The sequence below is a fragment of the Hemicordylus capensis genome, chromosome 6 (assembly GCF_027244095.1).
Source record: "Hemicordylus capensis ecotype Gifberg chromosome 6, rHemCap1.1.pri, whole genome shotgun sequence".
Classification (NCBI taxonomy): domain Eukaryota; kingdom Metazoa; phylum Chordata; class Lepidosauria; order Squamata; family Cordylidae; genus Hemicordylus; species Hemicordylus capensis.
Genome location: NC_069662.1, coordinates 56,175,364 through 56,189,857, shown reverse-complemented (window position 1 = coordinate 56,189,857; position 14,494 = coordinate 56,175,364). Strand labels below are relative to the sequence as shown.

Here is a 14,494-nt window from a genome sequence, read left to right as displayed (position 1 = left end):
AGGTAATGTCAAGGAAGCCATAAAAGGGAAGAAGACTTCCTTCTGAAATTGGAAGGCCAGTCCAAATGAAGAGAACAGAAAGGAACACAAACACTGGCAAAAGAAATGCAAGGTGACAATAAGGGAGGCGAACAGAGAGTTTGAAGAAATTTAGCTAAAAGCATCAAACGGAATAACAAAAACTTCTTTAAATACATCAGATGCAGGAAACCTGCCAGGGAGGTGGTTGGACCATTAGACAATGAGGGAGTAAAAGGGATTATTAAGGAGGATATAGAGGTTGCAGAGAAGCTAAATGACTTCTTTACATCCATCTTCACGGCAGAGGATACTGAGCATATACCTGTTTCTGAAGCAGGCTTTTCGGGGATGGAGGCTAAAGAACTGAGTCAGATAGAAGTAACACGATATGATCTTCTAAACTGTCTGGGGAAACTGAAAACTAGAGTCCTCAAAGAACTCAAATGTGAAATTGCTGACCTCCTTGCTAAAATATATAACTTATCCCTGTAATCAGGCTCTGTACTGGAGGACTGGAAAGTAGTGGAAAGTAGCAAATGTAATACTGATTTTCAAAAAGGCATCCAGAGGCGATCCAGGAAATTACAGGCCAGTTAGCTTAACATCCATTCCAGGAAAATTGATGGAAAGCATCCTCAAGAATAAAATTGTAAAGCACATAGAAGAACAGGGGTAAATTTGGCCTCACAAACCTTTTGAAGTTCTTTGAGAGTGTCAACAAGTGTGTGGATAATGGTGATACAGTTGACATAGTATACCTGGACTTCCAAAAAGCTTTTGACAAAGTTCCTCATCAAAGACGCCTGAGAAAACTTAGCAGTCATGGGATAAGGGGACAAGTACATGTGTGGACTGCTAACTGGTTGAAGGACAGGAAACAGAGGGTAGGTATAAATGGAGTTTTCACAATGCAGGGAAGTAAGAAGTGGGGTCCCCCAGGGATCTGCACTGGGACCGGCACTTTTTAATTTAATCATAAATGGTCTAGAAGCAGGGGTAAGCAGCGAGGTGGCCAAATTTGCAGATGATACCAAACTCTTTCAGGTAGTGAAATCCAAAATGGATTGTGAGGAGCTCCAAAAGGATCTCTCCAAACTGGGGGAGTGGGCAACAAAATGGCAAAGGCGCTTCAATGTTGGCAAATGTAAAGTGATGCACACTGGGACGAAGAACCCCAACCAAGTATACATTGATGGAATCTGAGCTGTTGGTGACTGACCAGGAAAGGGATCTTGGGTTCATGGTGGACAGCTCGTTGAAAGTGTCGACTCAATGTGCGGCAGCTGTGAAAAAGGCCAATTCCATGCTAGGGATCATTAGGAAGGGGATTGAAAATAAAACGGCTAATATTATAATGCCCTTATACAAAACTATGGTGCAGCCACACCTGGAGTACTGCATACAATTCTGGTCACCTCATCTAAAAAAGGACATTGTAGAACTGGAAAAGGTGCGGAAGAGGGCAACCAAGATTATCAGGGGCCTAGAGCACCTTTTATGAGGCAAGGCTACAATATCTGGGGCTATTCGGTTTAGAAAAAAGAAGACTGTGGGGAGACATGATAGAGGTCTATAAAATCATGCGTGGTGTGGAGAAAGTGGATAGAGATAAATTCTTCTCCCTCTCACATAACACTAGAACCAGGGGTCATCCCATGACCATCCCATGAAATTGATTGCCAGGAAATTTAGGACCAGCAAACAGAGGTACTTTTTCACACAACGCATAATCAGCTTGTGGAATTCTCTGCCACAAGACGTGGTGACAGACAACAACCTGGATGGCTTTAAGAGGGGTTTGGATAACTTCATGGAGGAGAGGTCTATCAATGGCTACTAGTTGGAGGGCTATAGGCCACCTCCAGCCTCAAGGGCAGGATGCCTCTTAGTACCAGTTGCAGAGGAGTAAAAGCAGGAGAGAGGGCATGCCCTCAACTCCTGCCTGTAGGCTTCCAGTGGCATCTGGTGGGCCACTGTGTGAAACACGATGCTGGACTAGTTGGGCCTTGGGCCTGATCCAGCAGGGCTGTTCTTATGAATAATGTACCAACATAACTCGAAGAGTTAAAAAATTTTGTCTGGCTGGTTCTTGACCCCTGTTGCCTGGTGTTGGTTTACAAGACTTGCACCAATTTTGGAGGCAACTCTCTGCTTTCTTCACTGCTACAGAATGCAACAATTCACCTGCACATTTACTTTGAAAAACTGCTTCTCCACCCAGTACAAACTGGCTTTGTACTTTCTCCAGAAGTATTCAATGTCTGTTGATCTCAGAATGCTCACCTTGCATCATCCTTTCGACATGTCTTGTGACAAGAAATGCAGGGGCAACCTGTTCCCAGGTGCAGCTCTAGGCATTTGTGGGTTCCTAAAACAAGTGGGGAAATGCTTGACTAAATGCACAGTGGGGAAATGCTTGACTAACAAGCAGAAATTTGCCGGTTTGAATCCCCGCTGCTACTATATCGGGCAGCAGTGATATAGGAAGATGCTGAAAGGCATCATCTCATAGTGCGCAGGAGACAATGGTAAACCCCTCCTGTATTTTACCAAAAAAACCCCACAGGGCTCTGTGGACGCTAGGAGTCAAAATCGATGGTACACTTTACCAGTGTACAGTCAACCAGCTGAGTAACTAAGCCCCTTTAAACACAAGGGTGTGGAGGCATGGCCAGTAATGGGGATTATGCTTCAGAGTCCTCAGGGCATGCTCTCAGTAGAGAGGGACCACTGACACCAGCAATGGTTATTCCTGTTCTTATGACAGCCTGCTACCACTTCCTACTAACTACAGCTGGGAAGAATGACAGTTCTTAGTAAAGCCATCTCACCAGTATTCATTTTCTTTCCTCCTAACATCTTTATCCAAGCTTTCCGAAAAATAAATTAGGATGGAGACGGAGAGGAAGAGAGCTGGTCTTGTGGTAGTGAACATGAATTGTCCTAAGCAGGGTCTGCCCTGATTTGCATCTGAATGAAAGACTACATGTGAGCACTACATGGTACCTTAGGAGATGGGGAAGAACAGCAGAAGGTTCCAACTTCCCTCCCTGGCATCTCCAGACAGGGCTGGGAGAGACTCCTGCCTGCAACTTTGGAGAAGCCACTGCCAATCTGGGTAAACAATACTGAGCTCGATGGGCCAACGATGGGCCTTATACCCATGGGCCTTATACAACTTCCATGTAGATGCCATATACAACTTCCTATGAGAGGAGAGCCACGTTCAGTATCTGAGTGGCCATGCTCCCTTTGGCAACTGAGGAGACATAAAAAAAAATTTAGTGGCATGGAATTCATAACAGGAAGTTATGGGGAGAGATGCTGGCCTTGTAAATATACCCACAATGCACAGGTGCATCTACATGGACACTGGGAGACACAGAAGTCATGCCCCCTGCCACCATCTTTTAAACAAAAAAAGCAGTGGGTGCAAAAACAAGGGTTCAAAGAACCAAGCATAAGCAGGGCGGGTGGGGGGGAGAGATTCCGTGGGAGGGGCAGAGCCAATCCTTTAATTCCTTTACAAATGTCTATATTCTTCGCACAAAGAGTGAATGGACTTCTCAGCATTGTTACAAAGATGAATGAAATCAGAACCACAATCAATCAGCAATGATGGTAGCTCAGTGTGATTCGCTGCTTCCCTGTCTAGAGAAATGAGGACAAAATTGGCAAACACACTAAGCACTGTTGAGAGAGGTAGCCAAAGTGATCCGTAGGTTCCTAGCTTACTCATGGGGCGGTGGGGGGGGGGGGGAGAGACACCACTTGCAGAGAGTGTACTGCTACACACTTAAAACCAATTATTTTTGGAGGGTAAGAGACATCTTTCAAAGATGGGTAGAAACAATCACTTCTAATGAAGCAATTAAGCAGCTCAGTTTACTTGGCTTATCAAAGGGGGGGGGGAGACTCCAAACTCCACACCCTCCCATAATCCTTAAGGCCTACACAGCTTTATGACAGCACATTCACATAAATGAAAGAGTGCCATGAATGGAGGCATTCACCCTTTACAGAAGTTGCGGCTGAAGAGAATGAGCTGAGTTAGTTCCAAGCATTCACTTGCATAGAGGAGCACAGCCCTGCCTAGCCTCATCATGGGTTATTTTTCTCTGGTCACACTGAAGTGGAAAAGGTATTGGAAACTGACATATCTCTGTGTTTGCAAAATGCCTGTGATGGGTAGATGGTGGCAGGTAGAAGAAGCTGGGTATATACATACACACACACACACACACACACACACACACATATATATATATATATACACACACACACACACGGGCTCAAATTGCAATAAATCTCTGGAAAGATGCAATGCCTCTGGCGGGGAGGCACACAGAGGCACCTTGCTTCCCCATGGGGCCCCTGTTGGGAAGGGCCGGGTCCTTCATTTACAGCACTGACCTCAAGCACCCACAGGTTTACTTTTCTGCACAGGAAGCACTGACAGCCATATGCTTAAAACATAGAAGTGATCTTTCTGCTCTCTGGAAGTTGCACTACAGAAATCAAGCTAAGCATATTTTTTCCCTGTTCAAGAGTTTTGATACTCAAGATATCTTGGGACAATTTTAGTGCATCATCATATGAAATAAAGTTCTCAGAAACTCCAGACATTGAGAGTCAGTGTGGTATATTTGTTAGAGTGTTGGACTAGGAGGGGGGGGGCTTAACATACCCCTGTTAACTGAGCAAAGAGACACCTTTAAAAGCAGCAATTCTCTTCTATTTAACAGAGGGAGAACAGCTGGCCCTATCCACCCCCCAGTACAGCATCCCTCCAGTGGCTGTTGCTGGTATCTTTTTAGGTTGTGAGCCCTTTAGGGACATAAGTCCACCTTATTTATGTATTATTTATTTTTCTATGTAAACCACTTTGAGAACTTTGGTTGAAGAGCGGTATATAAATATCTGTAGTAGCAGTAGAGTTCAAATCCTGGTTCAACTATAATATGGATGATTCTGGGCCACTTATCTCTCAGCCCAACCTACCTCACAGAGTTGCTGTGAGGATAAACATAATCATGCACACCACTCTGGGCTCCTTAGAAGAAAAGTGGGATGTAAAAATAAATGAAATATAAATATAGCCAATCCCTCTATCTGCATAATTTTATTGTGCACTTTGTTTCTTGGTCATACTAGAGTGTGATGGAATGTTTATTTAGTAAGTCTTGTTCATTAACCATCAGGTTCTCAGAGCAGCTAAGTTAAAAAAATTTAAAAAAAATAAAGCATCACAACAGGGAAGCAAATAAATATCATAGCACTAAAACTCATACCTTGATCAACCTAAAAGGCCCAGACAAATAAAAAAGGTCTCCACCTGTTGCCAAAAGAAATATAAAGAAGCCAGGCACACCTTTCTCTGGGGAGGGAGTTTCAAGGAGTGGATGCAAGCACCAAAAAGGCCCTATTTCTAATCACAACCTTATCTCTTGATAGGAGAAAAATTCCGAGGAGAGCCTAAAATTAGCCAAGTTGTTGCAGGAATAGTCAGGTCCCAAGCTGTTTTGCTTTAAGGGTTAAAACCAACACTTTTGAGTTGTGTTCAGAAATGATTCAGGAGCTGGTGTAGTTGCTTCAAAACATGTAAAATATACAATTCGTACAGCAACCTAGTTGTAACATTTTGAATCAATGGCAGTTTCTGAATAGTATTCAAAGGCAGCCCCATGTATAATGTGTTGCAACAGTCCAGACTTACCAGAGCATGGAAACTGTGGCCAGAATATCTTTATCCAAGAGAGGTCACCTCTGACATACCAGCACCAATCCGGTGAAAGTTTTTTTTAATGCCACAGGGCATACTTGGGCCTCCAATAAGAGACCACCATGTAAAAGCATCCTGATCCACAGGATACAGTATAGACTCAACACCTTCCAGGTCAGACAAATAAGCCACCTGCTGCATTTCCATCATGTCTATATTGAACTTCAGTTTGTTGACCCTCATCCAGTCCACTACCAATCAATCTCAGACAGCGGTTCAACACATCCTTAATTCCTTATCTGAAATCCCTGGATGACCTCGCTCAACTGTTTCTTGTAGAAGTCAAACAGCATGCGGGACAAAACAGTCTCCACAGCACAATCGCCACAGAATAGAACTACAGTCCCCAGGACCACTTTCTGGACACTGTCACTCCAATAGGGACAAAAGCATTGGAGCACAACACTCCTCCTTTCCTAGAGAACTGCTCCAGAAGGATATCATGGGTGACAGTATGTAAAGTCACTGAGAGGTCCAGGAGAATCAGGATCACAAACCTCCATTCCTCTCCTAACACAAGTCATCGACCAGAGTGACCAAAGCTGTTAAACATCTGATTATGCAATGAATACTCATGGGCTAATATTTCTTTATGCACACACACACACAGCCTACCTAAATGATGACAGGTCTTGGTGATGATGGGTCTATGCATTGTAAGCTCATCTGGAGTGCACAGACACACATTACTCCCTGCTGCCGTGAAATTCCTGTCAGTGGGGGTTGGGCCCTCCAGTTTTGTTGGGGGAAGGAAAAGGAGATGGCTGACGGCAAACATTCCTAAGAGGAGTGCTTTATTTCTCTCCAAAAGAGAGACCAGCATTCTTAAACTTGCAATGAGAGAAAGCAAAGGGGTGCACTCCAGGCCACCGCACTGTGTGGGGGAGATGAATTGCTCCTTTCTCCTGGGGACTCCAACCACGTGAATGAAGCCTGCTCCTCTCTACACAGTCCCCTCGCAAGAGCCGTTTCTTGGTCACGCTACAACGTGAGAGACAGATCTAGACTGATGCTTTCCCTCACCGGCACCTCCCTCCCCCCTCCTATTAACTCCCCCAAACTTGATAGGGTTTTTTTTTTTAGCTCGCCCCCACTTCGCCCCACAGCTTCTCTTAACCCTTTCTCAAGAATATTGCCTCCCCCACTCACCTTACCCCCCACAGGAGGCGGAGCTTGAGGAGAACAGCAGAAAAGGGGGGAGGGGAAGAGCCTCACCAACTCGATTGCGCGACCCCGACGAAAGGAGACTGAGGGAATCCGGTAGCGACGTTCTGCTTTCCTACTCCTCAACGAACCCTTCCCTGTGTATCTGAGCATGCTCCTAAGCATCGGAGCATGCTCAGTATGGTCATATGAAGCTCCTATTCGTTTTCTGCCCAAAACCCATCTCACTTTTTCATTCCTGCTTAAAATATCGAAGAAAGGCAATCCCGGTTCTGCAGAAAAACATCCGATGTGGTTGTATGTGTGATTTTGCATCAAAATTACTCTGAAACATAAAAAATAATGACTACAATAGTGCATCCAAAGGACAAATGTGACTTTTTGTGAAATGCCTGGAGAACTGGCAAGAAGAGAGCATGCTCAGTCTCTCCAGTTGAAGCCAGTGCCCTTACCCTAAAGGTCAATCTATCAGAAACTCTTAAACTTGTCTTGCGCGACTGACATCTTGAATGCTGGCATGCTCAGTCCCTCTGAAACCTGTCAGAAGCCTTTAACTCTTTGTATTGTGGAGTCTACTGTCACTAGAAGAGAAGAGCAGCAGGATTCCCTTTTCCCAACAGCACAGCTTGGTTGTTCAGAACTTCAGAATTAGTAAAGAGACTTGTGTCGTCTACAAGCTTGCAAGTGATTGTCTGTGAATCCAACTTCAGAATTAGTAAAGAGAAGCTTGTGTAGTCCACAAGCTTGCAAGAGATAGTCTGTGAACCCAGCAGAACTTATTGGACACATATTCAGCTATTGGATGTGTTGTTATTAACATTGGTAACATTTCGTAATCTGGACATTGTCTGAGAACGTTTCGTGCTGCAGGAACATGGGCAAGCCCAATCAATTGTGTGGCTTTGCTGACTGCAACTGACACATCCTCTTATGAGCAGGTGAAAAGCTGTCATTGTGTGGATTTTCAGCAGAGGCACTGCTGTTTGCACGGACAGGTCCTGAGTTCCAGTCCTGGACTCCAATCAGTTTCCATGCTTCCACTCTAGGACTGGGACCCAGTAGATCCTACTCCCCCACGCACCCGCTTTTTAACTGCAGTGGGTGCTCTTTTCTAAAGGACAGTCAATGCAGCACCCTCTCATATTCCACCCACCACACAGATTTCAACCAGGTGGGCTTTTCTGATAGGTCCTCTTCCCTGATGCACAAGGCTGTCAGTTTTCCCTGTCAGATTGCACAGGTCCTGGGTTCCAGTCCTGGACTCCAGTCACTTTCCAGGGATCATGCTTCCACTCCTGAGCTGGGACCCAGCAGATCCGATGGCTGCTCTTTTCTGAAGGACTGGCAGTGTTCAGCACCTAACCCCACAGATTTCAACCAGGAGGGCTTTTCTGAAGAGTGTTCTTCAAAGATGCACTCAGCTGACAGTCTTCCCTGTCCCTTTCGGATTGCACTACCCCCAACATATTTATTGGACACAGGTGCAGCTACTCAAGGTTTGGTTATTAAATGGGTAATTAAGTTACATTTAAAAAATTACGTTTAAGATCTTTGAAATGGTTTTCTGAAAAATGTCATTCATTAACAGTTGTGCAGCTTTGCTGACTGTATCTGTCATGTCCCCTTATGAGCAGGTGAGGAGCTTTTATTGTGTGGGATTGCAGCAGAGGCACAGCTGTTTGCATGCACAAGTCCTGAGTTCCAGTCCTGCACTGGACTCCAATCAGACCATGCTTCCACTCTGATGCACGAGGCTACCCCTGCCTTTCTTAGCTTGTCTAAGCTTGGCTTGGCTTAGCTTGGCAACAATGTGTTGTCACGATACATTAACTTGTTGATGTTTGTGCACTCAAGAACCATGTTAAAAATACTGTGTGTGCCATGGTGTGTGTGTTTAGATGATGTTTAACTAGCAGCTATTGCTTTGGGATATTTAGAATTACACACAGAACAGATTTACACAAGTGCTCTAATTGCTATCAGTCTTCCCTGTCCCTGTCATATTGCACTACCATGGGCAATTAGACATTTTGAAGGACCTATCAGAAAAGCCTGCCTGCTTGAAATCTGTGGGGTTGGTGGAATGGGAGAGGGTGCTGAACACTGACTGTCCTTCAGAAAAGAGAACCCATTTGAGTTAAAAAGCAGGGGGCGGGATTTGGATCTGCTGGGTCCCAGCCCAGGCGTGGAAGCACAGTCTCTGGAAACTGATTGGAGTCCAGGACTGGAACTCAGGACCTGTGCATGCAGACAGCACTTGTGCATCAGAGAACAGCACCCATCAGAAAAGCCCACCCACCTGGCTGAAATCTGTGGGGTTGGAGGAGTATGAGAGGGTGCTGAACACTGACAGTCCTTCAGAAAAGAGCACCTATTGAAGTTAAAAGTCGGGGGGAGTGGGATCTGCTGGGCCCCAGCCCAGGAGTGGAAGCATGGTCCCTGGCAGGGGCGTAGCTATAATTGGGCAAACGGGTTCAAAGAACCTGAGCCGTGCCCAATCAGGAGCTGCCATTTGCGGCCCTGACACGCCCCCCATGTCTGACATCAAACGCGGGGGTGGTAGTTTAGCTCCAGAGCAGGGGCCGCGCGGCCCCTTCAGGAGCTAAGACGGGTGCGTTCGCAATGCAGCCCAGAAGTGGCTCTTCCCTGCAGGGAAGAGCCGCTCCTGGGCTGTGCTGCGAACGCAGCACCAGCTTTTGTCTAACTGCCGAACGGGCCACACGGCCCCTTCAACAGTTAAGCTGCTTCTCCCGAACGGAGCCTCAAGGCTCCTTTCGGGAGCCAGACCACTGATGTCAGACGCGGGGGGCATGGCTATCCCCTGTGTCTGATGTCAGATGCAGGGGGCGGGGCTATCGGGGCGCCTGCCATGGCCGCACACGGGCCGCTGGTTGGCTAGCTACACCCCTGGTCCCTGGAAACTGATTGGAGTCCAGGACTGGAACTCAGGACCTGTGCGTGCAAACGGCACGCCTCTCCTGCAATCACACACAATGACAGCTCTTCACCTGCTCATAAGGGGACGTGACAGATGCAGTCAGCAATGCTGCACAATTGATTAGGCTTGTCCATTTTCACAAAGCGCCAAAAATTTTCAATGTGTTAAAGATAATGAGTGACATTGTTCAGAAAACCATTTCAAACATCTTAAACATATTTTTAGCAATGTACTTTAATTTTTCATTTGATTATCAAACCTCTAATAGCTGAATCTGTGCCCAAGACAAAACACCTTAAACATAATTTTTAACAATGTAATTTTTAATGTTTTAAAGATAATGAATTACATTGCTCAAAAAACCTTTCCAAACATCATTCCAAACATCTTAAACATAATTTTTGGCAATGTAATTCAATACGTCTCATGTTCATGCAACTTGTTCCAGGGTAAGAGTTTCTGATATTACAGGGCAAGAGTCTCTTCAAGGTATGGGCAACTGGGTGGCTACAAACAGGGAGACTGAGCATGAGCAAACGACACGGAAGGAGGAGGAAGTAATGAAATCTGATGTGGTAGGGAAGAATAAAGCTAGCCTGTCGGGAAAGCCTACAGGGAAGGGAACATTGAGCGGAGGAGAAACCGTCGTCACTACTTACTCTCCTTCTTAAACCAGAGATGGATGGGGGGCAGGGTGGGGGGAGACGAGACCCCAGAGAGGCAAAATGAGTATCCAGTTAGAGTGCAGACCCTGGGAGAGAATGAAGGGATTTCCGGCCAGATGCTGTAACCTGATAGCTTGCTTGCTGAAGACAGAGAAAGTAATGGCAAACCAGAAACTGTTCATTCAAGTTGTTCAAAAGCTTCTGATCTTGATGCTCACGTAACTTTCGTGCTCACCTTCAGGAAGATAGAATTAACTCATCTCCTAAGAATCCATTTACTTCTGATAAGTAAGTAAACCGTGGTGGACCATGGTGATGCTTGCTGATGGTGGTGGTGTGTGTCTATGCAGCTCTCTACTCCTGCACTTGAAAAATGCAGAGAGAGTAAGAGACTTGGCCAGCAGAAGAAAAATGTTTTGAAATAAGGTCAGTTTCCTAACAATCCAGCCCTATCCCCCAGAAAACCGAGGCCAGCATGAAGGGCCTGAAGGCATTTTTCTGGCTGACCTAGAGGTTTTCCAAATGGCAATGTTATGCTATGCTTGGGGTGAGTTCAGACAAGGGAGGGATTTACATTGACCAATACTGTGCTGTTCATATGGCCAGCAGCATTATGTAGCTTTTCCTTGATGATTTGCGTTTAATGTGCACTATGTGAGTCATTAAAAAGTAGCACTTTTGGAGAGTGTGACTACCACAATAGTCACCACTATTTTGGAGAGTCTCCGCCCCTCTGCATCACCCCCTGCACTGTCCCCCTCCCCGAGCTTGCCCAGGAGGGCAAAGGCGCCTCTTGCCAATGAGCAGATGTTCTTCTGGAGGCAGAGCACCCGCCCACCTGCCCGCAAAAGCAATGGCGGCTCTTGCTGACTGGGAACTGTGCTGTGGAGGTGGACGCTCTCTGCAGGCTCTTGCGACTGGGAATGGTGGCGCCATGATGTGTTTCTGTAATGTGGTTGTTCCTTCTGTTGTTGTTGTTTGTTTTAATTGTTATGTTGGTATGTTTTAGAATTCCCCCTGAAGAAAGTCTTTTGGCTGAAATGCATTGGGCATGTCAAATCTACAAATAATAAAAGGATCTCATATATTCCATATGAATCTTGAGACATGATCTCCTTTTCCAGCGGTTGCCTTATTCCACTTCCCCAAATCTAGTCAGCCTAATTTGCATACTAGGCACATTCCTTGCTAATGGTACAAATCAAATAAATTCATGGTTGCATTGTCTGTCTGTTGTTTTGAAGCTGTTCCTGGCAACTACCTCAACGTTTTGGGAAGGATCAGAGGAAGCATCTTCTCACCACATAATTTGTTTGCTCATGCCAGGATTTGCTTGTGCTTTTTATAGTAACTTGTGTAGTACCATTACTACACATAACATCCAATGGCATATAGGGTAGCCAGGTGTCCTCTTTTGTCCTGGACAGTTCTCTGTTTTGAAGAGTTGCCCGGGATTTGTCCAGTTGTTCTTTGTACCGGGATTTGTCCAGGATGGGGCAGATGCATAGCTGGATTCAGAGGCGGCACATGCCACTGGACCCTCTATTTCAAGGCTTCTACCCCAGACCTCAGTGGCTTCTTCCCACATTGCGCACCAGCTGGTGCCGCTTGCTGCTGTCCTGGATTCTTGGAGGAGGCTGTGTGTCTCGGTCATAGGAACATAGAAAGCTGCCTTCTACCAAGTTAAACCATTGATCCATCTAGCTCAGCACTGGCAGTGGCTTCTCCAAGACTGGCAGGCAGGAGTCTCTCTCAGCCCTGTCTTGGAGATGCCAGGGAGGAAACTTGGAAACTTCTGCATGCAAATATGTAGATGCTCTTCCCAGAGCCACCCCCATCCCCTGAGGGGAATATCTTACAATACTCACACATGTAGTCTCCCATTCAAATGCAAACCAGCTTAGCAAAGGAAACAAATCATGCTTGCTAGGAGGACAAGACCAGCGCTCCTCCTGGTCAACCAGGTCAAAGGCTGATTGAATCCCACCTCCCCATGTGATCTGCTCCAAGCGTTCCAGACCAGAAAGCACCAACAATATGTTGCATTAATCAACGTGCAACGCTTACTTCCATCCTTCACAGATCCATCAAGCTTTTGATCCCTCCACTGTTTTTTCTCTTGTTTCTTTCTGCCTGCCCCATTTGAGCATCCTTTGCCAACTGTCCACTCCTGCCACCAGTGTGAAGGCCCCCTCTCCCCTAGCTACATGCGGGGGGGGGGGGGGGGCTAGCTAATCACCCAGACCAAGTGACCACAGTCCTGAACCAGTCCTATTCATTTCAGTGGGACTGCCCATGAGTAACTTAATCTAGGCAGCTGTCAGCTATCACAGACAACCATTTGCCAAGTGGTAACACATCTCAGTGTGCATAGAGCCAGTGCATAAGCCAACCTGCTAAGTAATGAGGCACCTTTTAATAGTGGCCTGCTCTGACATCAAAAGTAGCTGCAGTTAGTTTGAGGGGGGGGGAGTATCTTAAGTGTGGGATTGAACAATGCATTTTGATGTCACGTCTGAGGAGAGTTGGTCTGTGGGAGAAGAGCTGATCTTGTGGTAGCAAGCATGCATGGCACTTTGCTAAGCAGGGTCCACACTGGTTTGCATTTGAATGGGAGACTACATGTGAGCACTGTAAGATATTCCCCTTAGGGGATGAGGAAGAGCACTTGGGAAGCGCATCTGCATGCTTGCAGGTTGCAAGTTTGCAGATCCAAGTTCCCACCCTGGCATCTCCAAGATACACTCTTGCTGCCTACAACCTTGCAGAAGCCACTGCCAGTCTGTGTAGCCAATACTGAGCTAGATGGACAAATGGTCTCACTTGATATAAGGCAGCTTCCTATGTTTCCTATGTCTTGTTTGGCCCTCAGAAAGGGAGAGTGCTAGCAAGGTTCTATGTCTGTTTCTGACTCACTTGCTCTAACAACACATGGGGACTATTCTTACAATCACAAAAATCGGGGAAGGAAAATCCTAGCCCAATTTTTGTGATCGTCAGAACCACCAGGCTCGCAGCCAAGCCCGGTGGTTCTGGAGTGGCTAACCTGCTCCTGTAGCCCGCCCCTTAGCCCGGGTTTGCGGACCAAGCGCTCCGCAAACCCGGGCTATCTGCTCATGAGTGGCCACGGCGCGGCTCCGCGCTGTGGCTACTCGTGAGTAGACCCCCGGCCGAGAGGCTTAAAAGCAGCCTCCTGGCTCAGGGGTCTCCCCAGTATGCCCTGCGTGCTCGCACAGGGCATACTGGGGCTTCCGGGGGCCGCGCAGCCCCCGAGCTCCCCAGCCCCCGCCAGCTCTGTCTCGGGGCCGGCCATCGTGTGGACAGCCGATCCGGCTGCCCAGGGATCCCTGCTTGCTCACCGCTAGGAACCGGGTCTCACTGATTGTGAGACCCGGTCCATGGTTTTGAATCTGTTCAATCGATATGCAAGTTGAAGTTCCAGGTTTTTTTTGTGGGGGGGGGGAGGTTGGAGGGAAAAGGTTCTTATTTTTCTCCCCAATATTGAACTCCTGCCAACTGAGTATTAAAAACACAAAAACCACACACACCCTACATACCTTTAGCATTAGATTTTAGCTTTGATTAGAAGAAAATGGAAAGTCCTCATCGTCAGCTGAAGACAGACTCAGATTGCTGTCCTGGGCACACTTCCATGGGAATACATCCCATTGATTCCATTAGTCTCCATGAGACTTCCTCATCATGAAGTGATAACAGGAACAGCGTGTGGATTGACAGAACTCAAACAGCCCAGGAAGCAAGGCACACCCAGTGCTGAACTTGGGCAGAGTCAAGCCTGCAGCAATAGGAGGCCTGGCATTTCTTAACCTTTCCTTCCCCTCTTGAGGACCAACTAAAGACTGTGAGATTCTCAAGAGCCATATTCAGCCCCAGGATAGTACTCCAGATAAAGGAGAATCTGAG

At 46.6% G+C, this 14,494-nt stretch overlaps 1 protein-coding gene across 7 annotated transcripts in view; it reads right to left on the bottom strand.

The window, feature by feature from the left end:
* Positions 1-7,117, bottom strand: part of LOC128330709 (pleckstrin homology domain-containing family M member 1-like) — a 47,734-nt gene extending 40,617 nt beyond the window's left edge. For 2 of the 7 annotated variants that reach the window (XR_008310219.1, XM_053263937.1), the window contains exon 1: positions 6,953-7,099. The gene's annotated coding sequence lies outside the window, so the exon portion shown is untranslated. Of the gene's footprint in view, positions 1-6,952 lie in introns of all 7 variants that reach the window. The other 5 variants (XM_053263939.1, XM_053263941.1, XM_053263942.1 and 2 more) reach the window with 4 other exon arrangements.
* Positions 7,118-14,494: the final 7,377 nt, after the last annotated feature.